The sequence below is a fragment of the Primulina tabacum genome, chromosome 6 (genome assembly GCF_025594145.1).
Source record: "Primulina tabacum isolate GXHZ01 chromosome 6, ASM2559414v2, whole genome shotgun sequence".
Classification (NCBI taxonomy): domain Eukaryota; kingdom Viridiplantae; phylum Streptophyta; class Magnoliopsida; order Lamiales; family Gesneriaceae; genus Primulina; species Primulina tabacum.
The window spans coordinates 34,901,602-34,921,359 of NC_134555.1; the positions used below are offsets into that span (position 1 = coordinate 34,901,602).

General features: G+C 39.4%; 1 protein-coding gene and 1 long non-coding RNA gene across 2 annotated transcripts in view; one reads left to right on the top strand and one right to left on the bottom strand.

Moving 5' to 3' along the window:
- The window catches only part of LOC142549278 (uncharacterized), a 91,518-nt gene extending 71,872 nt beyond the window's left edge, over positions 1–19,646 (bottom strand). Inside the window, exon 1 of the long non-coding RNA XR_012821155.1 lies at positions 19,458–19,646. This is a non-coding gene — a long non-coding RNA (uncharacterized LOC142549278). The remainder of the gene's footprint in view (positions 1–19,457) is intronic.
- The window catches only part of LOC142549277 (heat shock 70 kDa protein 15-like), a 65,674-nt gene that overhangs the window by 34,859 nt on the left and 11,057 nt on the right, over positions 1–19,758 (top strand). The gene's annotated exons all lie outside the window — the stretch shown is intronic.

Here is a 19,758-nt window from a genome sequence, read left to right on the forward strand (position 1 = left end):
TTAGTTCTACTTCGTCCATTTCAGTACAAAAAATCTCCTTCAGTTCTGATATCAGTTACGTTATTTCAGTTCATTTACTGTTCAGTTCGGGTCTTTAGTTCTGTTACTAATCAGTTTGTCAAACTCTGAAACTTATAATTTTCAACACCAATTTTATTATTTATTTTCATATTTATATCTCAAGATGTAATACATGGGACCAACAAGTTGTATCAGGGCCTTGATTTAAAATTTATTAAAATTCAAAATATGCTCTGTGGTTACATCCTAGACTGATCTTCCACATCAGAAAATATTTTTTTGAGCTTTTTTATTAAGGAGAAATTATTTTGTCCATTCTACTAAATTATTTTAGACATAATAACTGGCAATTACGAGATAACAAATTTCAATGTAAGCAATTTTATGTTGTGAAAAATTAAAATACAAACAATTTTAAGAAAGGAGAATTGCTTGACAGCTGTTGGAAATAGGCCAGTGGAAATGACGATTAATGGAAAGTAGAATGAGATGAATGATAACGTTGTTGCAAATTTACACTTGGCTATAGTAGACGAAGTACTGTCAAGTATCTCTGAGATAAAAACAGCAAAAGTTATATGGGATACTCTGATAAAGATGTACGAGATCAAGTCACTACACAACAAGATTTTCCTAAAGAGAAGGCTTTATAGCTTCAGATGGCAGAATCCTCATCAATGACCGACCATATCAACATGCTAAATACTCTATTTGCCCAAATCACTTTTCTGGCACATAAAATAAAGGAAAACGAACGTGCGAAGCTTCTACTTCAAAGTTTACCAGATTCATATGATCAAATTAACCATCAATATTCTTATTGGCTCTCTAAAATCGACGATGTCTTAAGTTTACCAGACTCGTATGATCAACTTATCATCAACTTTTCAAGAACATAAAATTTAACATTTTCCTTTCAACATATCATTTCATATTTTCTTTCATCATATACATATATGTTTCCCTTTTTATTGAATTCAGATCCTCAATTGTGCCTTTCGTATTCGCTGTAGGTCGATGGATTCATCTACGTATTACCACGGTACCGGGGGGGGGGGGGTTGGGGACATCGGCGACACTCTCACCTGACAACTGAGTTTTGACCTTACATATCATCGTATCATTGTATTAGTCACAATCAATTCACCTTCTTCAACTTTTCATATTTTCATCACTTATAAAAATTCATGTACATATAAATCATTTTTCTTTTAAACCAGGCATGCAACATATCTTTTAGCACTAACGTTTCATAATAAAACTCCATAAACATTTAAAATAAATGTTTTAACATTTATTATAGCATTCAGGAGACTTCCAGGACGTCTAATATTTTTCAGACGTAAAATGACCGTTTTGCCCCTGAAACCCAAACTTTCTCAATTTATCCTTATACCTTAAAACGACGAGCAAAATCATTCCAAACTTAACATAGCACCTTAAAATATGCCCATAAATATTTATTAGACGTAAACTTAAGCTTCTCGACTAATTTTCCAATTCGTTTTTAAACTTAGACGTACATCCCGATTTTGACTCATATGGACTCGAAACTTAACCAAACCTTACCAAACTCGAACCAAAGCTTATTAACACCTAACCATACCATATACAACCCAATTCAAGCCCATCAAACCCTAGAACCAGCCTAGGACACCTACTGAAATTTTGTTCCTTTCTTTTCGAAAACCCTAGTTTACATACCATGAGTTTCTTCAAGCCTAAGCCGTAACCATCCTGCCCAGCCCCTAACCATCGACACTAAGACACTACGCAAGCCCTTTAGAACCAACTGGACCAGGCCTAGCATCCCAACCGTGCCCATCCCTTCAAGTCGGGCCCTAGGAGCCATACGCGACGTCCAGCTTGCGTATCAGCCCCTAGCCTTTGCACCAACCACCGTGCAGCCACCCTAGGACCCTCTGGACCACTATGGACCCTACTAGACCATGCCTACATATCGTAGAAGCCGCAGCCACTCAACCCTTCGCCCACAATCCATACGCGTCGAGCCCTTCGCTCCTAGCCCTTGAACCAGCCCTCGTTCAGCCTACCTAAGATCATAGCTCAGACCTCTTGAGACCCTTGGACGAGCCTTAACAGCAGCTAGCAGCCGCCTGCACCTAGGAAGCAAACCCCACAAAAATTTGAAACCCTAGTCTTCCTTAGCCCCAATTTTCGTCCATCTTAGTCACCCTCTTTGTCTAGTCTTTAAACATGCACCTAAGGGTCCTTAAACATGTTGAAAAATACCTCTTCCCATAGCCCTACCATGGCAGTCCCTTCATGCATCAGTAGCAAGAGTTTTAAAGCATAAAAACTTGAGTTATTGGCATATTATGGTATAAAAACGTAAGTAATACAAGGGTTCATATTTTTACATGCAAACATGCATCAAACATATATTATGGTGTGATAGATGAGAAGAAGGAGATTAAGGCTTGTTTTTGCGTTTATTACACACGAAGAACGAGTTAAGATGTGAAGAACATCGACGTAGGGAGGACCTTACTGATTTTTCTCCAAACTTGCGTGATTTTCCTCTCAAAATCGTGGGTGTGTGCATGTGGTTTGCTACTAAGAATAGTCCTATCTCTTTGAGGGTGAGGCGTGTGGTTTAGTATGTGTAGGATAGGGTTTTAGGGCCTTATTTTTTATATATAAAATAGTATAGCAAAGTTTAAGACCAATAACATGGGTATAATATGCTCATTAGGCCCATTAGGTAATATTAAAATATTTTGTTAAGAAAAGTTTGTGAAAATATTACCCGAGTTCTCAAAAAGTCCCTATTTTTATCGAAAATCAATTACCGGTTTAAAATACGACTCGAAGTATAAAAACACCTCATTTTCAAAAATTCTATTTAAAGTATACCACACATTAAACAATTCAAAATAACTATTTAATAAAAATATTTTCCCATATATGGTCATCGGTCTTCGGTCCTCGATCGTGTCTCGAATAACCTTTAAAACACAGTTTTATGCATTCTAATAGAAAAGAACATGTAATCATGCACATCATAATTAATTCATGTCATTAAAACTATTTAATTAGTCATTTTTTATTTTTCCAAGATTTGCATTCTGTTAGGTTACGTTATCGTATTTTTGGACCTTTTAATTCCTCCATCCCTCCCTTAAATGAAATTTCGTCTTCGAAATTTAAACTTATCCAATAACTTCGGGTAGCGACTCCTCATGTTCCTCTCAGTTTCCAAAGTAGCCTCTTCTTCCGAGTGATTTAGACACTTGACTTTGTCCATTTGAATAACTTTGTTTCGGAGTCTTCTTTTTTGCCTACCCAAAATTTTTAAAGGTCTTTCCCCATATGACATATTTGGAGTCAACTGCAGTGGTTTGTAATTTAGTACATGGGATGGGTTCGACATGTACTTTCGCAGCATCGAGATATGGAACACATTGTGTACTCTGGCTAGCATCGGTGGCAACACCACTCTATAGGCTAGTGTTCAAATCCTCTCCAAAATCTCAAATGGTCCTATGAACCTTGGACTGAGCTTGTCTTTCTTGCCAAATCTCATAACACCCTTCATAGGTGTTATTTTCACAAATATGTGGTCGCCTACAGCAAAATCTAACTCTCTTCGTCGCTTGTCAGCGTAGCTCTTTTTTCGGCTTTGTACAATCTTCATTCTATCTCGGATTTTTACTACTAGCTCCGCTTTTTGCTTGATCAAGTCCAGACCAAATTCCCCTCTTTCACCAACCTCGTCCCAATGTATAGGTGATCTACACTTCCTTGTAAGGAGCCATTCCTATAGACGATTGGTAGATATTGTTATATGTGAACTCCACTAGAGGTAATTTCAGTTCCCAACATCCTTGGAAATCAATCACACAAGTTTGGAGTAGATCCTCCAAAATTTGAATCACCCTTTCAGACTGACCATCGGTTTGAGGATGTAACGCTGTACTGAATAACAATTTTGTTCCCATCACTGTATGTATACTCTTCCAAAAAGATGACGTGAACCTCGGATATCTGTCGGAAACAATGGACACTGGAACCCCATGCAGTCGAACTATCTCTCGAATATACAGCTCTGCATACTGTGTCATGGTGAATGTCGTCTCAATAGGTAGAAAGTGCGCTGATTTCTTAAGATGATCAACTATCACTCAAATGGCACTGTATCCTTTGATAGTCCTCGGCAGTCCCACAACAAAATCCATAGTAATATTTTCTCATTTCCACTCGAGAATAAGAAGTGTTTTAAGCTTCCCGGCTGGCCTCTGATGTTCAGCCTTGACTTGCTGGCATGTCAAACACTCGGACACAAAACACAAGATTTCTCGCTTCATGTCTGGCCACCAATATAATAATTTTATATCCTTGTACATCTTCGTGCTTACAGGATGAATGGAGTATGGCGTGTTGTGAGCTTCCTTATAATAACCTCTCTTAGTGAATCGCAACTAGGAACCCATAGTTGATCTCGATATCGAACTATGTCATCCTCCTCAGAATACACATTCCGACCCTTAGCTTCATCTCTCAGTATCTTTTTTTGTAATTTCTCATCAGAAGACTGACCTTCTCGAATTCTATCCCTCAAAGTTGACTGAACTGTCGTATTAGCAAGATTGGGGGTCTCGCCCCTAGCATATACTACAAGCTCGATCGCTGAATCTTGGACTACAGTGGTATTTGAAGTGATAATTGAGTAATGACTACTGTGTTTCAACTCAATGCGTCCGTTACTACGTTAGATTTTCCTTGATGGTAGCTAATATCGCAGTCGTAGTCTTTCACCAACTGTAACCATCTTTGTTGCCTCATATTCAACTCTTTTTGGGTGAAGAAGTACTTCAAGCTTTTATGGTCGGTGAAAATCTTGCACTTCTCCCCATATAAGTAATGTCTCCAAATCTTCAGTGCAAACACTACTGCTGCGAGATCTAGGTCGTGAGTCGGGTAATTCTTCTCATGAACCTTCAACTGTCTAGACACGTAAGCTATAACTTGGTCATTTTGCATCAGGACTGCGCCTAAACCAAGATTCAAAGCATCTCTATAAATAACATACTCTCCTTGCCCCAATGACATCGACAGAACTGGCGCTGAAGTCAAAGCTCACTTCAGCTTCTCAAAACCCTCTTGGCATTCGGTTCCCCAAATAAATTTTGCATTTTTCTTCGTCAAAGAGGTCAAGGGTACCGCAATAGATGAGAATCCTTGAATGAACTTCCGATAGTAGCCAGCTAGACCCAAAAAACTACGGATCTTGGTTACGCTCTTTGGTACTGGCCACTCTCTAACTGCCTCGACGTTGCTTGGATCAACTTCAACTCAATCTCTAGAAATAATGTGGCCTAAGAACGCCAGTCTCTCGAGCCAAAACTCACACTTGCTGAACTTAGCGTGTAACTTTCTATCTTGCAACAATTGTAGAGTCGTTGTCAAGTGCTGACTATGCTCCCCTCGACTCTTTGAGTAAATCAGAATGTCATCAATGAAGACTATGATGAATTGATCCAGATACGCTGAAATACGCGATTCATGAGATCCATGAAGATTGCCGGCACATTGGTCAACCCAAATGGCATGACCATAAACTCGTAGTGCCCATATCGAGTCATAAAAGTCGTCTTATGAACATCGGACTCTTTCACTTTCAACTGGTGGTATCCTGAACGAAGATCTATCTTCGAGAAAATCAATGCTTCTTGCAATTGATCATATAAGCCTTTCAATTCTAGGCAATGGATACTTAATCTTGATGGTGATTCTATTCAGCTCTCGATAATCAATGCAGAGTCGCATACTACAATCTTTTTTCTTCACGAATAATACCGGTGCGCCCCACGAAGAATGACTAGGGCGAATAAAACCCTTGTCCAGCAATTCTTGAATTTGATCCTTTAACTCTTTCATCTCGACGGGTGCTAGACGATAGGGTGCCTTAGAAATTGGCACAGTGCCCGACATCAACTCAATAGCAAATTCCAATTCTTGGTCTGTTGGAATGCCAGAAACGTCCTCAAGAAAGACGCTAGTAAAGGCTCTGATGACCTCAACATCCTCTAGCTTCTGACTGACAGGAACATGTGTTGAAGTAACACATGCTAGAAAAGCTTGGTAGCCTCGCTTCAGAAGTTTCCTCGCACAAATGCAGGAGATGATATGCGGCATTTGCTTGTTTATCGCTGCCTCAAAGATAAAAGGTTCGCCGCTGAGTGGTCGAATAGACACTGACCTCTGCCGAAAACTATCGAAGCTCTATTCAATGATAGTCAATCCATTCCAACTATGATGTCGAATTCAGGCATTGGGAGTACGATGATATATGCTCGAACCACATCTTTTTGCAAAACGAAGCTCCAGATTCTACACAATGCTCTAAGTGATCTTTTGATCACCAGAAGGAATAGAAACTTTGAAGCCCAATCCCATATCCTCGAGTATAGTATTTAGTCGCTTGACCAATGTCTCGGATATTAGTGTGTGTGTGTAGCTCCCGAATCCAGCAACGTGTAGGTAGCTACACCTAGAATAAATATCATTCCTGCGACGAATACGCCGTTAAATGTATTCATGTTGAAGCTTAAGAAATTTCTATCATTATTCTCCCAAAGTTTTTGAAAATTAAATGCTTGGACCATAGTATTTCTCAAAACAAATATGCATTGTAACCCTTAAGTTTTCGAAAATAGCCTTTTCATCCCTAAAAGTTCGAATTTTTCCATTCCAGTCCCCACAAGTTTTGAAAATTGCATTTTATCCCCATAAATTTCGAATGCCATCAAATTAGGCCATGAACTTTCGGAATTTATTGTTTTAACCCTTGGGATTTCGCATATTGTGAAAACAACCGTTAATTACCTAAGATTTGCAAACCAGCCCCTAGACATTTTTAAATTTGCGATTTAGTCCCTGAATTTATGAAAATTCCACATTCATCCTAGAATTTTCTTTTAATCTCAATTTTAGTCCTTAGAATTTTCAAAAATTCGGATTAGCCCCTAAAAATTTCGGCTATGTGCAATTAAGCCCCTTAAGTTTGAATTTTGCAATTCGTCCCCGTAGATTTTCGAAAATACAATGCATGCCCTTATTCTCGATTTTTCTCAATTTTAAGCCTTAAAATTATTGTTTTGATTTAATTATCTCCTTTACATAATTAAAGCTCATAATTCATGCTCAATTTCTGTAGTTTTTATTGTCATCTCCTAAGTTCAACTATAGTAAAGCAGACAACCTAATTTCTTCTAGGTTCTTCTTGATCCCAAATCAATTCTCATAACCAATTTAATATTTCATGCAATAAAATCAATATAAAAACGTTAAATAACTAGCCTACCAGTGATTAGAGTCATGTCTGGCTCTTCCTCAGCTTCTTCAGCATGCATCACATAAGCTCTGGCCACATTGGTGTGGGGACCCGGACGCTAATTCATTTATTAATCATTTTTGGGAATAATTGGATCAATTAAGATAAATAAGGTCTAAATTTTTTTTTTAAAATGCGGAACATGTATTAACTAAATGAGCAACACATGATAATCCATCTAATATAAACATCGAAATAAAAGTACAAGTCTGGTACCATTACATTAAAATCAAACTAGGGTTCAACCACTAAATATCAAGTGCTGAAACCTATTCTACTTCTGGGTCCGAATCTCTACGCTAAAGTATAATCTCTCATCCTCGTCTTGACCCTGTTCCTGTCCCACCTGTTGTCATGCACACATACAAAGACAACAACAGCCGGATAACTCCGGTGAGAAATACATTCTCAGTATAAATCATGTATACATGCAATTATATAACCAGATATAAAAGCATGAAACAAATATCAATAACATGTATCAAATCTGAAAGACCTGGATCGATATAAAACTGTAAATAAACTCTGACTCATAATCTCTGACTCGACTCTTTCCTAATCTAGAGATCCCGATCTGAATAAGAACGTAACAATCTCCCACCTACTCTCCCGATCGCGGTGGCGGTACGTTCTTATTTACGGACTTTGGTCCTGTCCATATCGAATATCGGTGATAGAAGTCAATCTACTCCTAAGCAACATCGATATGACCAAACGTCCGGTGTCTTGGCACCTCTACCAAAGACTTGGCATCTCCGCCAAATATCAGGCACCTCAGCCCAAGGACTAGGCACATCCGCCCATGACTCCTCACATAACATATGCTTAACTATAAATCAATAGAATAAGCATATCAATCTCAAACATTGCAACATATCGAGGCAATGACAATTAAGTATGTGATTTTGGGAAACTCAAGTTAAATCAAACTCGAGTTGTGCAATCCCGGATCAACATTGATTTATACCTTTCTGTCGTAGCACAAACACTTGACAACTCTGATCTTGTAATAGCCAAGCCTGGTGTACGGTTTAAGTTTTCATAACTTTATTGACTACTTGGTCAAGTTTAAGTATAGTTTGGATGTTAAGAGTTTCAATTTAGGATTTATAGTATGGTTGGTTATAGATGATGTGTAGTGCTATTGTAGCGGCGTTACGATTAAATTCATGATAATTCGTATGTTGAGCCAATTGGTATGAGGCCAATTGGAGTGATTAGATAAGACATAGAGGTGTAACTTTCTTATTTTGAGTTTTGTTCAAATCATTGTGGAAGATAAGCCAAAAGAGCCCCGAAGTGTGTCGTGCGTTTCGTCGTTCCTCCAGTGACACATGTTGGGAGATTTAGCATAACCTTTTACTCAGACCTCCAAATGATCTGAAATTTGGAGAGATTCAAGGAAAGACATAGGGCTACAACTTTGTTGTTTACAACTTTTTTCTAATTCGGAAGGGAAGAGGCGTTTCTGAAACGATCTTTAACGTGGCAGTGCGCAGAGTGGCGCCCGAGCGGTAATATATGACCGCCTGAGCGCCACTACTTCTGGAAATTTGGGTTCGGGCAGAATCATTGGCGCCCGAGCGGTAATTTTCGACCACCCGAGCGCCAGGCACAGTACAAAAACGTGTTTTCGGATTTTAAGTGTTTATATCCAAGAGTTGGTCTCATTTTTCTCATTCTTCCTTCTCACTTTTCGTTTCTTCTTCTCTTGGGAGACTAGGGTTCCAATTTCTCTCCTTTCTTTTCTTTAATCCAAGCTTCTTGTTAGTTATTTGTGTTGAGAGCAAGATTATTTTGGGATCAAGGAAGCTAAGGTAAGCTTTTGGTTTGGTTGTTTCTTAGTTTTTGGTGTTGGAGATGATATGGGTTTGTTGATGGTGTTGGTTTATGGATTAATTGATTTGGGTTTATGATTATTGAGATGTTGATGGTGCATTACATGGTTTATTGTTGTAGGATTGCTATCAAGAGATTAGATACAAGGTTCCAAGTGGTTGTAAGTGGAATCTCATTCTTGTGCTCACATGATAGTATATGTATTGTGTTTCAATGGTTTTAACATGTTATTCCCTTCCATTTGATCCATATTATGTATTGAATTACTTGATTGTATATTTGAGACAATTGAATGTCTCAATTGTGAAAAAGGGAATACAAGAGAAAAGAGTTTACAAAGTGTTTTATTAAATGCCCCAAAGAGAGTTTAAAATGATTTATGGATTGATAGATACATAGTCATAGATTGCATGCAATTAGTTGATCAACGACCATAAGCTTATATCCCTCAGAGTTATCAATTTATATCGATGGGATATAGGTACAGAGACAGAGATACTATATAGATATCAATCCAACAGAGAAAAGAGAAATACCATCTTATTGTTATATTATTGCTATGTTATTCATGATTCAGAGTTGATAGTATTTAATGTTTTTAAAGCCATGTTTTACAGAGTATGCTATGTACATTGCTATGTAAGAGTTCCACTTGCTGAGTTTTATACTCATTTCAGTTATTTCATGTGATGCAGATAAGAGCGATGGGCCGGGACGTTGATTGTGGGCCGGAGTCATATGCATACCCAATATGGAATGAAGAAGATATTTTGATGGCATTTTGGACATGGTCACAAGAATGATATTTTGCTTTTTGTTGTATCATTTTATTGATCATGTGTATACTTTTGATTATATATGAAATGTATTTTGAATCCTTCCTCCATTTTTAAGAAATTTTAAATTCCGCTGCTATTTTATAAAATGGGTCAGAGGTGTCACATTTAGTGGTATCAGAGCACCGTTCTTCGGACCAATGCATATGACTTCGTCTACTTTCAACAGTCCGGGTATGTCTTCTTCTACATCTATTCATTATTATCTATTGATATGTATTGTGTGAGCATATTGTAGGAATAGATGCCTCCTAAGAGAAAAGCCGTAGAGGGTGAGGATAGTTCTTCTTCTAGAGTTGTCGATGAGTTCGGCAAGTTGTTGAAAGAGCAAGCCAAGGTCCATAGTGAGCAGATCCAACAGTTGCTACGTATGCAAGGTACAGGCCAAGGTAGAGGACATGGTAGAGGCCAAGTGGCTCGGGCAGTGGGAACCGATGGGATCTTTACGGCTTTCAAGAGGATGGATCCGCCTGAATTTGCAGGAAACACCGATCTGTTGGTGGCCGTAGAATGGATCAAGGCACTTGAGGCGATTTTCGATCATCTCAACTACGAAGACAAAGACAGAATCGATTGTGCAGTGTTCATGTTAGTCAAGGCTGCACGCATTTGGTGGAATGCTACCAAAGTTAGTGTGGATGTTTCGACATTGAAGTGGCCAGAGTTCACTGATCTCTTTTATGACAAGTACTTCCCAGATGCACTTCGAGCACGGAAGGTGACTGAGTTCTTGGAGCTTCGACAAGAAGGTATGAATGTTGATGAGTATATTCTGAAGTTCGAGGAGGGCTGTCTGGTTGCCCCATACATTGCTTCCAACGACAAACACAAGAGTGCTCATTTCATTCGAGGCCTTAGAGCATAAATCAGAAGGGACATCAATATGTCGAAGGCGGTGACATTCAAAGAGATTGTGGCTAAGGCCTTGTTGGCCGAACAAGATGAGAAAAAATTGCCAGGGAAAGACAGGCGAGGCAGCAGGCCATTCCTCAGAGAGGCCAGGGTTCGAATCAAAGAGGTAGGGATCGTTTCAAGGGGTAAGGCAAGTTAGAGCCGAGTCCTAAACCACCGACAGTTCCATCTGATCCCGAGAAGCCATTGTGTCCCAGGTGCAGTAGACATCATCGGGGAGAGTGCAGATTTGGTACTCACACTTGTTATCGATGTGGCACTGCAGGCCACATTGCCAAAGATTGTCCTAGAGGAACAAGTAAAGAGAAGGTTCAGGGTCGCATCTTTACTATGACGAAGGAAGGTATAAACCATAATTCTTCTGTGATCTCTAGCACTATTTTAATTTCAGGCAGAGTAGCTACGACATTGATTGATACAGGTGCTACTCATTCTTTTATGTCTGAACTATTTTTGAGATCTTTGGATATAGTTCCTTATGTTATTCCCCTTCAGTTTAATGTTGTATTGCCTTCGGGGGATGTATTGTACCCGACATCTATTGTGTATGCATGCTCTGTTCAAATTGATGAGCGAGTGGTTTATGCCGACTTGATTGTTATCCCGATGGTTGCGTTTGATATTATACTTGGCATGGATTGGCTATCAACCTATCGTGCAGTGATTGATTGCGTTGCTAAGACGATGAAATTTGCAGATGATGGCAATAAGGAAGGTATGCTCGCCAGTGCAGGTACTTCGCTGGTCCTTCCTTTTATTTCGTTTCTTGAGGCTAAGAAGTTGTTATTTAGAGGTTGTGATGGGTTTTTGGCTTCGATTGTTGATGTGGATAAAATTGTGAAGTTGAATATTGATGATATTGATGTTGTGAGAGAGTTCTCTGATGTTTTTGAGGATGATGTGCCGGGTTTACCGCCGGACAGAGATGTGGTGTTTGTGATTGACCGAGTTCCAGGTACGGTTCCTATTTCCAAGGCTCCGTACAGAATGGCCCCTACAGAGATGAAGGAGTTGAAGACGCAGTTGCAGGATCTTTTGGATAAAGGTTTCATTCGGCCGAGTTCTTTGCCTTGGGGAGCTCCGGTTCTATTTTTCAAGAAGAAAGATGGGACTTTGCGGCTGTGTATTGATTACAGAGAGCTCAACAAAGTGACTATCAAGAATAAGTATCCGTTGCCACGGATAGATGACTTGTTTGATCAGCTGCAAGGGGCTACCGTGTTTTCGAAGATTGATTTGCGATCTGGCTATTATCAGTTGAAGGTTAGGGAGTCTGATATCCCTAAGACGGCGTTCCGGACCAGGTACGGTCATTATGAGTTCCTTGTGATGTCTTTTGATCTGATTAATGCTCCTTCAGTCTTCATGGATCTTATGAACCGAGTGTTCAAGCCTTATTTGGATAGCTTTGTTATTGTTTTTATCGATGACATATTGATCTATTCCAAGACCAGAGAGCTTCATGCAGAGCACCTCAGAGTTGTTCGTCAGTTGTTGAGAGAGAAGAGGTTGTATGCTAAGCTGAAGAAATGTGAATTCTGGTTGGAGCAGATTTCTTTCTTAGGCCATGTTGTTTCGAAGGATGGTATAGCTGTTGATCCAGTGAAGATAGAGGCAGTTCAGAAATGGCCTATTCCTACCACTGTATCAGAGGTACGCAGTTTTCTCGGTTTGGCAGGTTATTATCGTCGTTTCATTTCAGACTTCTCCAAGATTGCCCTGCCGTTAACCAATCTGACGAGGAAGACTGTGAAGTTTGAGTGGTCCAATGAATGCCAGAGTGGATTCCAAGAGCTGAAAGATAAGTTGACGACAGCTCCTGTTCTTGCATTGCCTAGTGGTTCAGAGGATTTTGTTGTTTATACTGACGCGTCGAAGAAGGGTCTTGGTGCAGTGCTGATGCAACGTGGAATGGTTATAGCCTATGCTTCTCGCCAGTTGAAGGACTACGAGAAGAATTATCCTACGCATGATTTGGAGCTGGCAGCTGTGGTTTTCGCCCTGAAGATTTGGAGACATTATTTATATGGCGAAAAGTGTGAAATTTTCACGGACCACAAGAGTTTGAAGTATTTGTTTTCTCAGAAAGAACTCTATAAGCGACAGAGACAGTGGTTAGAGCTTGTCAAAGACTATGATGTGACGATCAGTTACCACACAGGAAAAACGAATGTTGTAACAGATGCATTGAGCCGTAAGTCGAGTTCTTCTTTGAGTTCTATGATTCAGAAGTCATTGTTGTTGGACTTGCAGAGAGAGGAGATAGCTTTGGTGATTCCGAGAACCATTGCTCGTTTGTCAGCGTTGGTCATTCGGGCTACATTGACGGACAGGATCCGTAGAGAGCAGGTCAATGATTTACAGTTGACAGAGTTGAGAGCCAGAGCAGAGGAGAGAGGTAATTCAGAGTTTGGATTGAATAGAGATGGTTTGGTGACTTTTAGAGGCCGTATTTGTATTCCTATTGGTGATGATATTCGGCGAGACGTCTTGACAGAGGCACATACCGCGCCATATTCGATACATCCAGGTGATACCAAGATGTATCAGGATCTTCGTAGACTCTATTGGTGGCCAGGTATGAAGAAAGATATTGCCATGTTTATTTCTCAGTGCCTAACTTGTCAGCAGGTGAAGATCGAGCACCAGAGACCTGCTGGGACATTGCTATCTTTGCCGATTCCTCAATGGAAATGGGAGCATATTACGATGGACTTCGTGACTGGTCTTCCCAGAACGCAGAAAGGTTTTAACTCTATTTGGGTTATTGTTGATCGGTTGACCAAGTCAGCGCATTTTCTTCCAGTCAAGACGACGTATTCCATGAGCCAGTATGCCGAAGAGTATATAGCAGAGATTGTTAGACTTCATGGTGTTCCTGTGTCGATTGTGTCTGATCGTGACCCTAGATTTACTTCAGAGTTTTGGAAGAGTTTGCACAGAGCCTTGGGTACACGGTTAGCATTCAGTACATCATATCATCCCCAGAGTGATGGTCAATCAGAGAGAGTTATTCAGATTTTAGAGGATATGCTCAGAGCTTGTACTATTGATTATCCTGGTAGCTGGGATTCCAAATTACCTCTTGTTGAGTTCACGTACAATAATAGCTACCAAACGACGATTGGTATGGCACCGTATGAAGCACTTTATGGCAAGAAGTGTAGATCTCCCTTGTATAGGGATGAGATTGGTGAGAGGAAGATGTTGGGTCCAGAGTTGGTCCAACAGACAGCTGATGTTGTTGTTGTTATTCGAGAGAGGATGAAGACAGCGCAGTCAAGACAGAAGAGTTATGCTGATGTGCGTCGTAGACCGTTGCAGTTTGTGGTTGGCGACCATGTGTTCTTGAAGATAGCACCTCTCAAGGGTGTGATGCGGTTTGGCAAGAAGGGAAAGTTGAGTCCGAGATTTATTGGCCCATTTGAAATCTTGGATAGAGTTGGTGATCGAGCTTACAGGTTAGCCCTACCGCCAGATCTTGACAGAGTTCATAATGTTTTACATGTTTCAATGCTCAGGAAGTATATTGCGAATCCTTCCCATGTTCTTTACCACGAGCCATTGGATTTGACGCCGAATTTGACGTACCAAGAGATTCCGGTCCTGATTCTGGATCGCAAAGTTAAAGTGTTGAGAAACAAAGAGATCGGCATTGTTAAAGTCCTTTGGAGGAACCATTTGATTGAAGAAGCTACGTGGGAACCAGAGGATGAGATGAAAGAGAAGTATCCCGAGTTGTTTGCGCAGTGACGTTAATTTCGGGGACGAAATTCCTTTAAGGAGGGGAGATTGTAATAGCCAATCCTGGTGTACGGTTTAAGTTTTCATAAGTTTATTGACTACTTGGTCAAGTTTAAGTATAGTTTGGATGTTAAGAGTTTCAATTTAGGATTTATAGTATGGTTGGTTATAGATGATGTGTAGTGCTATTGTAGCGGCGTTACGATTAAATTCATGATAATTCGTATGTTGAGCCAATTGGTATGAGGCCAATTGGAGTGATTAGATAAGACATAGAGGTGTAACTTTCTTATTTTGAGTTTTGTTCAAATCATTGTGGAAGATAAGCCAAAAGAGCCCCGAAGTGTGTCGTGCGTTTCGTCGTTCCTCCAGTGACACATGTTGGGAGATTTAGCATAACCTTTTACTCAGACCTCCAAATGATCTGAAATTTGGAGAGATTCAAGGAAAGACATAGGGCTACAACTTTGTTGTTTACAACTTTTTTCTAATTCGGAAGGGAAGAGGCGTTTCTGAAACGATCTTTAACGTGGCAGTGCGCAGAGTGGCGCCCGAGCGGTAATATATGACCGCCCGAGCGCCACTACTTCTGGAAATTTGGGTTCGGGCAGAATCATTGGCGCACGAGCGGTAATTTTCGACCACCCGAGCGCCGGGCACAGTACAAAAACGTGTTTTCGGATTTTAAGTGTTTATATGCAAGAGTTGGTCTCATTTTTCTCATTCTTCCTTCTCACTTTTCGTTTCTTCTTCTCTTGGGAGACTAGGGTTCCAATTTCTCTCCTTTCTTTTCTTTAATCCAAGCTTCTTGTTAGTTATTTGTGTTGAGAGCAAGATTATTTTGGGATCAAGGAAGCTAAGGTAAGCTTTTGGTTTGGTTGTTTCTTAGTTTTTGGTGTTGGAGATGATATGGGTTTGTTGATGGTGTTGGTTTATGGATTAATTGATTTGGGTTTATGATTATTGAGATGTTGATGGTGCATTACATGGTTTATTGTTGTAGGATTGCTATCAAGAGATTAGATACAAGGTTCCAAGTGGTTGTAAGTGGAATCTCATTCTTGTGCTCACATGATAGTATATGTATTGTGTTTCAATGGTTTTAACATGTTATTCCCTTCCATTTGATCCATATTATGTATTGAATTACTTGATTGTATATTTGAGACAATTGAATGTCTCAATTGTGAAAAAGGGAATACAAGAGAAAAGAGTTTACAAAGTGTTTTATTAAATGCCCCAAAGAGAGTTTAAAATGATTTATGGATTGATAGATACATAGTCATAGATTGCATGCAATTAGTTGATCAACGACCATAGGCTTATATCCCTCAGAGTTATCGATTTATATCGATGGGATATAGGTACAGAGACAGAGATACTATATAGATATCAATCCAACAGAGAAAAGAGAAATACCATCTTATTGTTATATTATTGCTATGTTATTCATGATTCAGAGTTGATGGTATTTAATGTTTTCAAAGCCATGTTTTACAGAGTATGCTATGTACATTGCTATGTAAGAGTTCCACTTGCTGAGTTTTATACTCATTTCAGTTATTTCATGTGATGCAGATAAGAGCGATGGGCCGGGACGTTGATTGTGGGCCGGAGTCATATGCATACCCAATATGGAAGGAAGAAGATATTTTGATGGCATTTTGGACATGATCACAAGAATGATATTTTGCTTTTTGTTGTATCATTTTATTGATCATGTGTATACTTTTGATTATATATGAAATGTATTTTGAATCCTTCCTCCATTTTTAAGAAAATTTTAAATTCCGCTGCTATTTTATAAAATGGGTCAGAGGTGTCACAGATCTTTCTTCTACTGATTCTGATTCCAATCTGGAATAATAATTCAAGAAGCATAATATCACAATACCTCTCGAAGTAACTCTGGTAGAATCAATCTCAATCTAGTATCTGTCGATGGCATAACAATACAATCTCGAAATACCGGCAATACAATATCAGTATATACCAATTAACAACTCATAACAAATCACAACACCATCTGATACCAAATCTGAATAATCTCAATCAATCAATTCTGAAAAATCATAACAATTCCATACGGTATCTGTTCTTCAATCCGGTTTCAATTATACGATGTTTAATATATCAAGAACACCATACATGAATCATATCTGATTCCTTCAATATCATATTTTCAAACCGTATCAGAACATAATAAAACTTATGCCCTTTATAAGTTCTCGTCGATAGAAACACGGTACTGAAGTCGGATTGAAAATCAGATGGCTGGATTTTGCAGAAATTGCAAATCTACGATTAAAAGAACTTGACCAATTCTCTGGAGCTCTTCCGTTCTTTTCCTTCTGAATTCTAAGGAATGAAGTGTGTTATATATATATATATATATATCATGCATGTGTAGGCTAGGTGGCTCACTCTAGGTGCTGCACGTCTCGCGCATATGCGCGACCCTCCTCGGCGCATATGCGCGAGACACTCTGTCTCGGCGCATAACCTTCTCGGCAGCTCGCGCATATGCGCGCCCTCGCTCGACGCATATGCGCGAGGTTCTTTGCAATTCTCTGCCATACTCGCGCATATGCGCCGGTCCTTGTCGCGCATATGCGCGAGTTCTCTGCCTACCTCGCGCATAACATTCCTTCTCCGGTCTTCCCCGGTCCGATCTTTTTCCGTCTATAATCACATCAATTACCAACAAATCATTTCAGATTATAATAACAAAATTCTCGGGCATTACAGTTGGTCCTCTCTTTTATAGCCAAGACTCGAGTGTCCTAGACTCTAGTTCGAGCGTATCCCAGTTTACGCTCTGATACCAAGATGTGAGGCCCATTTACTCTAATGACAATTAATGATCAAACAATAATGGTTTGATTTAAAGTTGCAGCGTAAAAAGATTTAAAATACTTTAAAACGGACCTCAGGGCCTAGAAAAATTTCGACATGACCTCCCTGTAAGTAGGACTCCCGAAAACTCAAGCAGCAGTTTATATCAAAATATACTCCAACTAGAGTCAATAAAACAAAAACCGAAGTTAAACAACATATAGCCGCACTGGCCAGCACTACGCAGACATTAAAACTTACCAATTACTCACTAGATCAAAAGAATCTCAGAGTCGACTAAAAACATCACAAAAACAACCAAATACCACTATAGATACACAGGGCATCTCCCCGGCAAATAAACTACAATACAAGAATGAAACAACTCAAGACATACATATAGACTAATTGGGAGACTCCACTGAACAGAACCAAGCAATCCAACCTCAATCCCGTGCATCACTGGCGGAACCCCGGCCTGATGCTGCAAAACGACTCGGGAGATCTACCATGGTGCCCAAAAGCGACCACAACAGCCCCTCCAGTAAACAACTGAGGTTAAGATTCTGGTATGAAACAGTCCAACTATAACAACGAAAACATAAATCATGCATAATCATATAATGAAATGTAATATGCAATTCATGAAAGGCTCAACGAATAATCGGGATAACAGGAGCCAAAAAATGGTACGATAACAACTAGAATAATGCTCGAGCAACAACACAGGGGAGCTACATTGTCATGCATTTAAAACGCCATGCCAAGTATGCGAGGTATGCCAAGCTGTGCTAAATAACACCCTGACTCGGCCTCCATACAGCTGATAGGCTATAACAGGATGGCACAACAGAACGAACTAGATGACACAATCCCAGCGCTCACTTCAAAAGGCTGCACTAACCACGGGATTGTTCAATCACATCTACGGTCTCATGTGTATATGCCTATCAGCCATACAATGATCCCGAGATAAACAACAGTGCCAGATAACAACGGATATCAACAATGGGCTAACAAGAACGATAGGGCTCAACATGAATGTCATAAATGTATGCCCGATGCTAAATACAAATAATATGACATAATAATAAACATAGATCACAACAAAGGCATTTAACAATTTACAACAGTCAACAAGTCATAAACACGATCCATGTAACACAGAATGACAATTAAACATAATTTATGTTTTATCGTCATATGTTACCGAGCTGTAACATACCTATACCAACTTGGCAATTCCAATAACAACTTCACTTCAAGACCCTCGGCCTAAACAAAACAACAATAAGCCAATCATGAAAACTACATTCCACACCAATGTCCGATTTGGCACAAAAGAACATAAAATTCTTATCTCGCTCAATATTAACTCAAATCAATATCCGCCAATTGTAAACGAAAGATAACTCAATTATCTAAGTTTCTTTAGTTGAAACCATCTTCAGAATCTCAGTAGATTATTCTCAGAATTTTCAAGAACACACTGCTACTTCCGGATTCGCGGACAGAATCTCATATACTGAGCAGTTCCAAAAAAACAAGCATAACTTGCTCTATTCTTAATGGAATTTAACGAATCTTATATCATTACGAAGACAACACATAGCTCTACAACTCTTATTTGAATCAAAGATCCAGAATCCGAGTGCATATATGTCATAAACTCGAATTACAGTAGCAAAACTACACAGCTCTTACACAGAATTCCATTTTGACACATTTTGATAGAAACATCATATCAAACCCGTTTCTAATCGAAAACCCATTATTAATCGAAAACCCATTATTCTAGTGGCTATGAAAAGCTAATAAACAGAGCTACAAGTTCTATTGGAGCCACAAGTCAAGATTCTCAACGCACAATACACCAAAACTTCGAATTTCAGAAGCACAAAAACTGAACTCACCAAAATACTGCACAGAAACAGGGCTCACGAAATGGAGCTTGGATCTGCTCGCTTCCTTGCTCAAAATTCGCAATTTCTATCTTGAATCGAATCTTAGGATGTTAGGAAGACATCCCTTCAGACCGATCGAGATTTAGATGTAGGACGGAGGAGATATCGCAACTTTCTCGCAGCTGTTCCAAGGGTTGCGAAAATTTGGGTTTGGGGAATTTTCTTTCATTTCTTTTTCCTTTACTTCCTTTTCTCTCATTAAGGTAAGTGGTGTGTATGTATATGTATATTTATATATCGTGTATTTGGT